We start from the raw sequence: 11,119 nt of genomic DNA, 5'->3' as shown, positions 1-11,119 counted from the left end.
GCAGGAGCAATCAACGCTTCCGGCCCGCGCAATCGCGGTCGATTCTAGGAGCGCTCACGGCCCCGCCCATCCACGGGACTGCTGGGCGCGGGGCTGGCGGGGCCGGGGCTGGCGGGGCCGGGGCTGGCGGGGCCGGGGCTGGCGGGGCCGGGGCTGGCGGGGCCGGGGCTGGCGGGGCCGGGGCTGGCGGGGCCGGGGCTGCCGCGACCGGGGCTGGAGCGTCTGGGACTGGCGAGCCCGGGGCTGCCGCGTCCGGGAGAGAGCAAATTCGCCCCCTTCTTACCCACGCCCGCCCGGAGTAAGCCCTAGCGCTTCGGTCTTTAGGGGGCGGCGTGGCGAGGCCGGAGGGAAGTCTGGGTGCGGGCTTCGGGTTCTAAGTCTAACCATCCACAGTCAATCAGTGGCAGTTCAGGAGGCGGGGCCGCCTCTTTGTGTGGCCTCCACAAACTTCTGCTTGTAATGAGAGGCCGGTGACCGCGTGAAGTCCCGATTTTGTTCTCACAGCTTTATTAAAAAAAAATTAAATTGCAAATGAGATACAATTATGCTAGCTGGATTCCGCAGAGATACTGAAATATTGAGTCTAGACTGATGGGGGGGCTGGGGCTGGGGGCTTAAGGGGAACCAGGGGCAAGCATATATTAATCACCTGCTAGTGTCCGAGGCTATGTGAAGTGCTTTACAAACATTTCATTAAGTGTTTATTGTGTTCATGAGATATTTTTCAACAACTGGGTGAATTTAACATATATACTTTATTTTTCAGTAACAACTGACATTTTATTTGTTTTCCAATTATATACAATATCTATCATTTTTTGTAAGGTTTTGGATTTTACAATCGCCCCCCCCCCCCCCGTTGTTTGATAGTCTTTACATTGTTTCCATGCTATACACTGATGTAAATTGAATGTTATAAGAGTAAACATAATCCCCCCCCCCCCCCCCCCCCCCGCAGAAGATGAGAAACCTCAAAAATAGAGTGAAAAAAATGTACTTCAGTCTGTGTTCAGATTCCAATGGCTCTGTCTCTGGGGTGAGTTGCTTTCTTTATCCACCAGAGAAGTCGCTTCAATATTTTCCCCACAGTTGCTATCACTACTGTACCTCCACTCTATTTCTCCCCACTCTCATTTATTCTATTCTCTCTCTCCTTTCATCCTGGCCCTGTCCAAAAGTGTGTTGAATCTTAGTACCCTCTCCCTCGATCTTCCCTCTCTTCTATAACCTATTCCCCCGCTTCCTTCCCTGCATTCCCCCTTATTCCATCCCTTTCTTCTCATTTTTCTCTAGGGTAAGATAGATTTCCCTACCCTATTAAGTGTGTATAACATATTTACTTTTAATAAATACATTACTGTAAAGTACTTTGAATTCTTTACAAAATGAATTTTTGCCCGACAGTCATTTTTACCACAAATTTTATTTCTGCCATACAAAAAGAGTCTGTTAGGCTCTTAATTTAATATACTTGGAACTGTCCTTCCAAAGGCAAAAATGAGAGAACCTTTAAAATAGATTGTTGGTGAATTTAAATAATTTATGAATATTCTCAATCTGAAACCAAATGACCAAAGAGTCACAGAGGTTATGTAAATCGCTGTTATCTCTGAAAATACCAAAGAGCTCACAACCACAGTTTATTCTGAAAAATAAAAGAGCTAAAAGCAAAAGTTTTCTTTATTCTGTTGGAGGAGGGACATGTGCTAGAGGCCTCCTCTGATCCCAGTTGTTTAGTGTGGACAAATCTCAATGGGTATAACTAGTGGCTAAACAGTGAATTGTAGCCCTGAGCAGTGAGACAAATTTGATTCAAATAATATCACTGCTTCATGAGCAGAGTCCTGCAGGTGCTTGTCTGAGCTCAGGGACCACCTGGTTCCAGTGAAACAATTCTAGGATTTTTCTTTAGTAGATTTTGCTTCTGTTGTTTACCAAACTCAGGGAACTGCTAGCTTGTAGGGGGTTATCTCTGGAAAACAGAGTGTCTCTGTAAAAAGAGAGGAGTGGTCTTGGCATGTGAATCCTGACATTATTATAGTCCTTATGCTTACTGTAGAGATTGTTTGTAAAATGATGGGGTTGTGCCTCTAAGATCTTTTATAGCTCTAAATCAATAGACTGTAAATGTGAACTTCATAACCTTCCCATGGACATATAAAAACTGTGGCACATGATAGTATTTCTTTTTCAATACATAACTTTTCCCCTCCTTTCTAAGTGAGGCTTAGCAAGGTCATCTCTATTTGAGAATGATTTCTGTTTTTGCAAATATAGTATTTCACATAGGCCCCTCTTTCAATGTAATTTAATCTTATGTTGTCCATACTGGAACTGAGATAAAGGTCCCTTTGTTGTGAAATGTCAACTGATCCTTCAAAAAAAAATAGTATGTAAAACATACTTTTTTTAATTAAAGATTTTGAGTTTTACAATTTTTTCCCCAATCTTACTGTAAAACACACTTTTAAGCTTAATCTACATTATTAACATTTTCATCACTTTAGATAAATCAAAACAATAATTCAAGCTTTGATATATGATTTTGCTGATATCAGAGCTTTTAGCTGACTATAATCAACTCTCCTGAGCCTTTTCTAGACAGCTCCAGCCATTTCTTTGGGCTCACATCAAATAAGGTGAATCTTTTTACACTTTTCTAACCTAGACCCCTTTGAAGTTGTTGGTTAGTACCCTTTGCTTCTTCACAAGGTTTAACATTGGTTTCATTAGTTCTTATCATTCATAAAGCCGTAAGCCACCCTGAGAGACAGGAGGCCACCATGTGCCAGACAGTGCAAAAAAATCATCTTGACCACCACTTCCCCTCAGACTCAGATAGAGACAACATTAGATGCTAAAACCGAGAACTATGGGAATGGTAATGCTACCAGCCCAGTGACCTCAACCATCACCCTGTGGAGATATAGCCTGACCACTGTTCTACAGGAGCTCAGGAGGCAGAGGACCAGAGCTGTGCAAACAATAAACACCTGCCTGTTAGGCAAATCCTGATTCTGATACTATTTATGCCTCCTCAGTCATGGACTCAAGTCATGGGGGTACAGCTAGTGATAGCAACTGTGTCACTGCCACAATTAATGTAAACTGTCAAATGGTTCAGCATCAGAAACTGATAGTAGCAATGTTATGAAGAAAGAAACTTATAGAAACAAGAGAATGTTGCACACTGTACAACACTGTGAGGTGATCAACAATGATGAAAGGAGTTGTGAACTGATCCAACCATTCTGGAGAGCAAAATGGAACTATGCTCAAAGAGCCATAAAACTGATTATACCCTTTGACCCACCAATTCCAATTCTAGGACTGTATCCAGAAGAAATCATAAAAAATGAGAAGAAGCCCACATGTTCCAAAATATTCATAGCAGCTCTTTTTGTAGTAGCAAAGAATTGTAAATTGAGGGGATGCCCATCAAGTGGGGAAAGGCTGAACAAGTTATGTTATATAAATGTTATGGAGTACTACTACTCTGAAAGAAACTATGAATAGTTAGATTCTAGAGTGGTGGGAGCCAGGGTCTCTAAGCTGTTTGACACAGTCACAGCAAGAAGACTCAAGGCAGTCACACTGTCTGATGGAACGTTTCCTTCTTCAATATATATAGAGATTTCATGCATACCAATATTTATAGGTTCATTATTGATTACAATATTTACTCACCCTAATACTGGAATGACTATAAAGGAAGGATTTCAGAAAAATTACTTGAATAAAACAGATTGTAAACTCTGTCCAAATTTAACAGGACTGCCTCTCCCTGAGGCATACAAAAGGCTTCAACATTATGAAATCTCTGGAAAACCCAACACTGGGAATTCCAAGGAGATGTCAGAATATATACAGGGAAAACAGATACAAGATGGGTCAGATAGAATTCCAGGGAAATTAATAGTTTTGCCCCCTTACCATACACAGGAATATATGAAAAAGATAGTGAGAAAATAGTACAGGTGGCTGATGTGTGAACTCCAGCAGCCTTAGTTTCATGGGAAAGAATAAAAAAGTCACAGAAACTGTAGCTTCTACAAACAAGGCCAGAAAGAAAAATTGGTTATTGTAAGAGTTAATGGATGGGTGGACAAGCATAAAGACCCTCACTACAGACTGTTTAAAGAAGTGTATCTAAAAACATTACTTAAACAAAAAATATTAAAAACTTTCCATTAAAAGAATTGCTTAATTAATAACTTTAAGTGAATTAACAATTATACAATGTAGTAATAAATATGGTAACAGACAGGTTAAGGTCATCGTGGTCTGAGTAGGGATAAGAAATCAATTAACTATATGATTATTACTTAAACTTGTAATCACATGATTAAAACTTGTAACCATATGAACTATATGATTGCTGATGAAAATTGTACACTCTTGTAACCAAGGAAATGATCTCAGCTTGCTTGCTTGCAACATACATGATTCTGAAACTATAAAAATAAATCCAAGCAGCTGACAGTCAGTCAACCTGCTCCTGCCTATACCCACTTGTTGACTCAACTCATTTCGCCGACTCTATCCCTCCTGTCAGGTTCCAAGGACCCCGTGGAGGCTGGACCCCTGCACTACAGAAGCATGGGATGAATTACAAGAACTGATACTGGGCAAAGGGAACAGAAGCAAGAGAATAATGTACACATTATCAACAACATTGTCAGATGATGAACCTTGGTGCATGCTGCCCCTCTCAGCAGTTCAGAGAGTTGGGACAATCCTGGAGACCAGGCATGGACAATGCTAGACTCATCCAGAGGAAGAAAAACAAAACAAAGCAAACAAAAAACCCTACAGAATCTGAATGAATAATACACTCATTTTTAAAAAAATTACTCTTATGTATTTCTTTTCTATCTCATGAATTTCTTTTCACTAAATCCTAATTCCTCATACTGAAAATGACTAATCTGTACATGTTAAACATTAAATAAATGTGTATGTATGATATTCACCTGATGAGGGGTGGGAAGGGAAGGTGGAAGGAAATCATGTAACTTAAAATATACATATGCATGTGAATGAATGTTGAAAAGCTTTCATAACATGTAATTAGAAAAATAAAATATCAATTAAAAAAAAAACAATGATGAATGCAACTCCTTTCAGTAGTTCAGAGAGCTAAGACAACCCTGGGAGATCTGTTAGAAACAACACTATCCACATCCAGATGAAAAAACAAAAGTAAAACAAAACAACACACAGAATCTGAATGAACTCTATGTTTATTTTTTTAAATTTCTCTCTAAGTTTTTCCTTTATATCCATAGTTTTCTTTCTTTTCCCTTAACCCTTATTCCTCATACACAAAATGACTATTATGTAAACATATTAAACACAAATGTACATGTACAACATTCACTAAACTATTTACCACTGAGGGCAAGGAAGGAAGGGAGGGTGGAAAAAAGATATTTATGTGTAACATAAATATCTAAGTGGATGAATGTGGGGGTCCAGTCACCACGGGGTCCTTGGAACCTGACAGGAGGGATAGACTCGGCGAAATGAGTTGAGTCAACAAGTGGGTAAAGGCAGGAGCAGGTTGACTGACTGTCAGCTGCTTAGATATAGTTTTATAGTCTCAAAATCATATGAAACAAGCAAACTAAAATCATTTCCTTGGTTACAAAAGTATACAATTTTCATTATTAGGGGTGGCTAGGTGGCATAGTGGATAAAGCACCGGCCTTGGAGTTAGGAGTACCTGGGTTCAAATCCGGTCTCAGACACTTAATAATTACCTAGCTATGTGGCCTTGGGCAAGCCACTTAACCCTGTTTGCCTTGCAAAAACCTAAAAAAAATTTTCATTATTAATCATATAGTTCATATGATTACAAGCTTGATCATGTAGTGGTTACAAGTGGGATTATCAATGATGTAGTTAATTTTCTTGTCCCTGCTCAGACCGTGATGACCTCAACCTGCCTGTTGCCTAGTTTGTTGCTGCATAGTAAAGTTATTAATTAAACATAACTTTCCTTATAATAATCTTCGATATAATTTGTTTAATGGAATGCTTTTATGTTTTTGTACCGCATATGTAATGTTTTTCGATATGCTCCTTGGACAGCCTATAGTGAGGGTAGTTTTGTTTGTCCACCCATATGTTGACTCCTTTAATAACCAATTTTCCTTTCAGCCCTTGTTGGTAGACGCTACAGTTTCTATGACTTTTTATTCTTTCCCAATAAACTAAGGCTGTTAGAGTTCACATATTGGTTACCTATACTAACTATTCTCTTACCATCTTTATCATATATTCCTGTGTATGATAAGGGGGGCAAAACTGTTAATTTCCCTGGAATTCTATCTGACCCATCTTGTATCTGGTTTCCCTGTATATATTTTGACATCTCCCTGGAACTCCCAGTGCTGTATCTTCCAAAGATTTCATAATGTTGAAGCCTTTTGTATGTCTCAGGGAGAGGCAGTCCTGTTAAATTTGGACAGAGTTCACCATCTGTTTTATTCAAGGAATTTTTCTGAAATCCTTTCTTTATAGTCATTCCACTATTAGGATGAGTAAGTTTTCCAATCAATAATAGACCTATAAATATGGGTATACATGGAATCCCTATATATATTGAAGAAGGAAATGTTGTTCCATCAGGCAGTGTGACTGCCTTGAGTCTTCTTGCTGTGACTGTGTCAAACAGCTTAGAGACCCTGGCTCCCATCTGTTGAGATGAATGTTGAAAAACTTTCATATTATGTAATTGGAAAAATAAAATATCAATCAGAAAGAAAGGAAGGAAGGAAGGAAAGAAGGAAAGAAAGAAACAAAGAAAGAAAAAAAGAAAGAAAGAAAAAGAAAAGAAGCATCACCATCTGCTTTGCCACTACCCACTAAGGACCAAGGGATCTTTGCATCTCTCTTGCAATGGAAACCTATGAGGATTGTCTCCCTGAGTTAGAATGTGAGCCCATTGAGAGCAGGGACTGTATTACTTTTCTATTTGGATCCCAAACATTACACATAGTAATGCTTAATCAAATGCTTTGCTCATTTGTTGTTTCATTCATTATTTCTGAGGCAGTTTTGATTCATGTGTCCTTCTTAGAGTCTAAGGAGGAAAGTTCAGAAATAGTCAAAGAATATTCAGTTTGGGGAATAACCAGTGGTCCAGTTTGTATAGAATGTGGACTATGTGAAGAAAAGTAATTTTAGATAAGACAGAAAAGGAAGGTTAGTGTCAGATTATGAAAGATATTAAATGTCAGGCTAACCATTTTATATTTTACTCTAGAACATGGGTGTCCAATCTTTAAACTCTCCTGGGCCCCACTGACCAATGAAAACCTGTCAAGGACCACATACAGAATTTATATTTATTTATGAATACAATATAACCCATATTAACATGAGTATAATAACAAAATTTAATAATCTAATTAAGTATAATAATGAAAATAACAAGTAAAATAAGAATATGCCATTTTCTGAATTTTTGTAAGGCAATGGGATTAAGTGACTTGCCCAGGATCACACAGTTAGGTAATTAAGTGTCCAAGGCTGGATTTGAATTCAGGTCCTCCTGACTCCAGGGCTGGTGCTCTATCCACTGTGCCACCTAGCTGCCTAGAACAATGCCTTTTTTAATATGAACACTGAGGCTGTATATTTATTTTTCACTATATAAAAGAAAAATAACAGTAAAATTGTCTGGCAATTATGAAGTCATACATCATTTTAAAATTAAGATTCTAATTCCTACATGCATATCTTTTGTAAAAAAAAAAGCACAAGATGTAAAAATTGAGCCTTGTGAGTTAAAGGTTAAATTGATCTGTGATGTTGTAATCACTGGCATATGTGCTCACCCATTCCTTCATTTTTGGGTTATGCTACATGGACCAGGTCACACAAATGGGTTTTAGAGGCTGTTGGGAGCCAGGATCTCTAAGCTGTTTGACACAGTCACATCAAGAAGACTCAAGGCAATCACACTGCCTGATGGAACAACATTTCCTTCTTCAATATAAATAGGGATTCCATGTATACCCATATTTATAGGTCTATTATTGATTGCAAAACTTACTCATCCTAATAGTGGAATGACTATAAAGGAAGGATTTCAGAGAATTTCCTTGAATAAAACAGATTGTGAACTCTGTCCAAATTTAACAGGGTTGCCTCTCCCTGAGACAAAGAAAAGGCTTCAACATTATGAAATCTTTGGAAAATACAGCACTGGGAATTCCAGGGAGATGTCAGAATATATACAGGGAAAACAAATACAAAATGGATCAGATAGAATTCCTGGGAAATTAACAGTTTTGCCCCCTTTATCATACACAGGAATATATGATAAAGATGGTAAGAGAATAGTTAGTACATGTGACCAATATGTGAACTCTAACAGCCTTAGTTTATTGGGAAAGAATAAAAAGTCATAGAAACTGTAGCGTCTACCAACAAGGGCTGAAAGGAAAATTGGTTATCGAAGGAGTCAACAGACGACAGGTGGACAAACATAACTACCCTTACTATAGGTTGTCAAGGGAGCATATCGAAAAATATTACATATGCAACACAAAAACATAAAAGCATTCCATTCCAGTTAGTTATGGACAGTAACAGGCTGTTGGTTGGACAAGTTACCCCAAAGGACATCTTATAAAACAAGTGGTCAAGGACTAATTCCATTTGTGTGGGGTTTGTTGAAAAAATAAAGCCACTTTTTTTTTAAAGAAAAAGGAAGAAGCCACCCAGAATTAATTTTTTTTAGTTTTTTTTTTGCAAGGCAAATGGGGTTAAGTGGCTTGCCCAAGGCCACACAACTAGGTAATTATTAAGTGTCTGAGACCAGATTTGAACCCAGGTACTCCTGACTCCAGGGCCAGTGCTTTATCCACTCTGCCACTTAGCCACCCCCAGAATTAATTTTTAAAGTACATCTGCTACCAATTGTTTCGTTTTCAGATTACTGGGTAGTCTACCAGTAGTACACCTATCAGGTAAAAACAACTTCTTTATAACCTGGTGGTGCCAAGTTAAAAAACAATCACAGAAAGGAAAGAAATAATATGAAAATATAACTCAAAAAATAATACTAGCAAGTAAAACTATATGAGGCAAACAAAGATATTTTGCAGGTACAACTACATTTCACATAGCTGTTTCTCCCTCACCAGATGAGAAGTGGAAGGAGGGAATAAACAAGTCATTAGGGAAGGAAAAAACATTAAATAAAACAAAAAATTTTAATAAGAAATTTTGATTGGTTACAGAGGAAACCAGGAAGGGTAAGGCCAGTCTACAACAGGATAAACTATACCCTAGAAAGTTATCCATGCCAATTTTAGTCGTTGAATCTCCATAAACAAAGGGAAATAAGTTCAGATACAATGCTAATACCTCAGTGGCTCAGACTCCTCACTTGGATATAAATCCTACCCTATTCTAATTTTATTAAATTAATCCAAAAAACTTGCAATTATAGCTTAGGAAGAAAAATAAAACACTCATGGTCCATTTTCTGTGGCTAAATCAGATTTCAGAGCTGGATTTGCTCATAAAAAGTTCTTGGAAAAAAATTAAATATGGGTCTGTGGCTCTGCTAAGTCAGCCCCCCCTCCCACCACAGTTAATATTCAGAAATCATTCACTCTCTGGGTTAACAGGTGCCTATAGAAGAATGACTGGACAAAAAGTCTGTCTCAAAACCAGTGTTAAATCAATCTTAGTATGGGAAGAAGGGGGAGTCTAAAAATCAGCACCAATGCAGACATGTCTAGGACCCTTGTCCTTCTGGATCCACGCTTCCTTCAGGGTCTTCATCATTGTGTGTGTATATATATATATATATATATATATATATATATATATATATATATATATATATATTTATATATTCTTAGCCATCTGCCAAACTTGCATGATATTGTCTTCTGACACAGAACAAATAACCCAAGGTTCATTGGAGTTCCAAGAGAAATTGAATATCTTGGCAGTGTGACCACCATGAATAAACAATAATTCTGGTGATCCATCTTCTGCATCTTCAGGGGACTGTTCTTCTCCAGTTTTACTTAAGTCCCAGACATTTAGCCTGCGATCAGTGTCACTGGAAGCCAAGATAGTTTCATTGTGGGGAGACCACTGAACCTGGAATATTTCATTTTTATGTGATTCAAATGAATGCAACTTTAGTTTCAGGTTTCTAAGATCCCACAATGCAACTGTATTATCAGCTGATCCTGTGGCAAGAATGAACTCACTATAAGGATTGAAAGAGGCAATTTACTTTGGCAGTGTGGGCATCCACTGAGTGACTTGGTTTAGAAGTATTGTTTCAATGTGTGTCCTAGATCATAAGCTTCTGTTCATCAGCAACTGATCCAAAGAGAGATTCATGGAGCAGGTGCCAAGAAACATTTTCAACTACTGCTGTGTGTCCTGTGAATATGGTCTTTGCATCCACTACTTTACTTTCCTTTGGAACTGCACTGATGTTACGTAAGCAGATGGTATGATTGTCTGATGCACTAAGCAAGTGTCCACTGAGATTTGGGTTCCATGATAGCCCATAGCCCTCCTTTTGATGTCCCCAGAGACACAACTCTGGGTTACACTCCCCAGAAGGATCTGGTTTTGAAGGGTGCTTGGTATAGTCGAAAACAAGAACACTGGATGGAATCTTTGTTGCAATGATACAAGGATTCTGGGGCACATAACGGGCCCTGTTCACTTCACCTTCATGGTTAATCTTGATTTCAATCTCAGTTTTCCCTCTAACTGAACCAAAGCCTCCAAATTCTCCTTTCTCACTGTCATAGTGAGAGGCTGTATAAGAAAATGAGATTCTTATATGAGTAAGTTCACTCAAGCCTGTATGAGAACGTGTCCTTCCCCCCTGGAACATGTCCTATGTGATTTGACCGCATTAGAGTTCCAGGAACTAGCCATTCCTTAGGAACATAAACAGTACTGAAAAGAAGTGGCTATTCTCACAGTACTGACCTTAATTATGTTGTGTCTTGTGGCCCCATATGACATCTTCCTAACTTCATAACACTTACTGACTTCCTACATTCATGATAAGGACTCTGGGATCCTTTCTAATTGAATTTGGCAACAAACCTTTGTTCTCCCC

General features: G+C 38.5%; 1 pseudogene; it reads right to left on the bottom strand.

Moving 5' to 3' along the window:
* Positions 1 to 9,870: 9,870 nt before the first annotated feature.
* LOC141489162 (histone-binding protein RBBP4 pseudogene) lies at positions 9,871 to 10,888 on the bottom strand (annotated as a pseudogene).
* Between the last annotated feature and the right edge of the window lie 231 nt (positions 10,889 to 11,119).

This window comes from Macrotis lagotis, chromosome 5, assembly GCF_037893015.1.
Source record: "Macrotis lagotis isolate mMagLag1 chromosome 5, bilby.v1.9.chrom.fasta, whole genome shotgun sequence".
In the NCBI taxonomy this organism is placed as follows: domain Eukaryota; kingdom Metazoa; phylum Chordata; class Mammalia; order Peramelemorphia; family Peramelidae; genus Macrotis; species Macrotis lagotis.
This window is presented reverse-complemented; position numbering and strand designations above follow the sequence as displayed.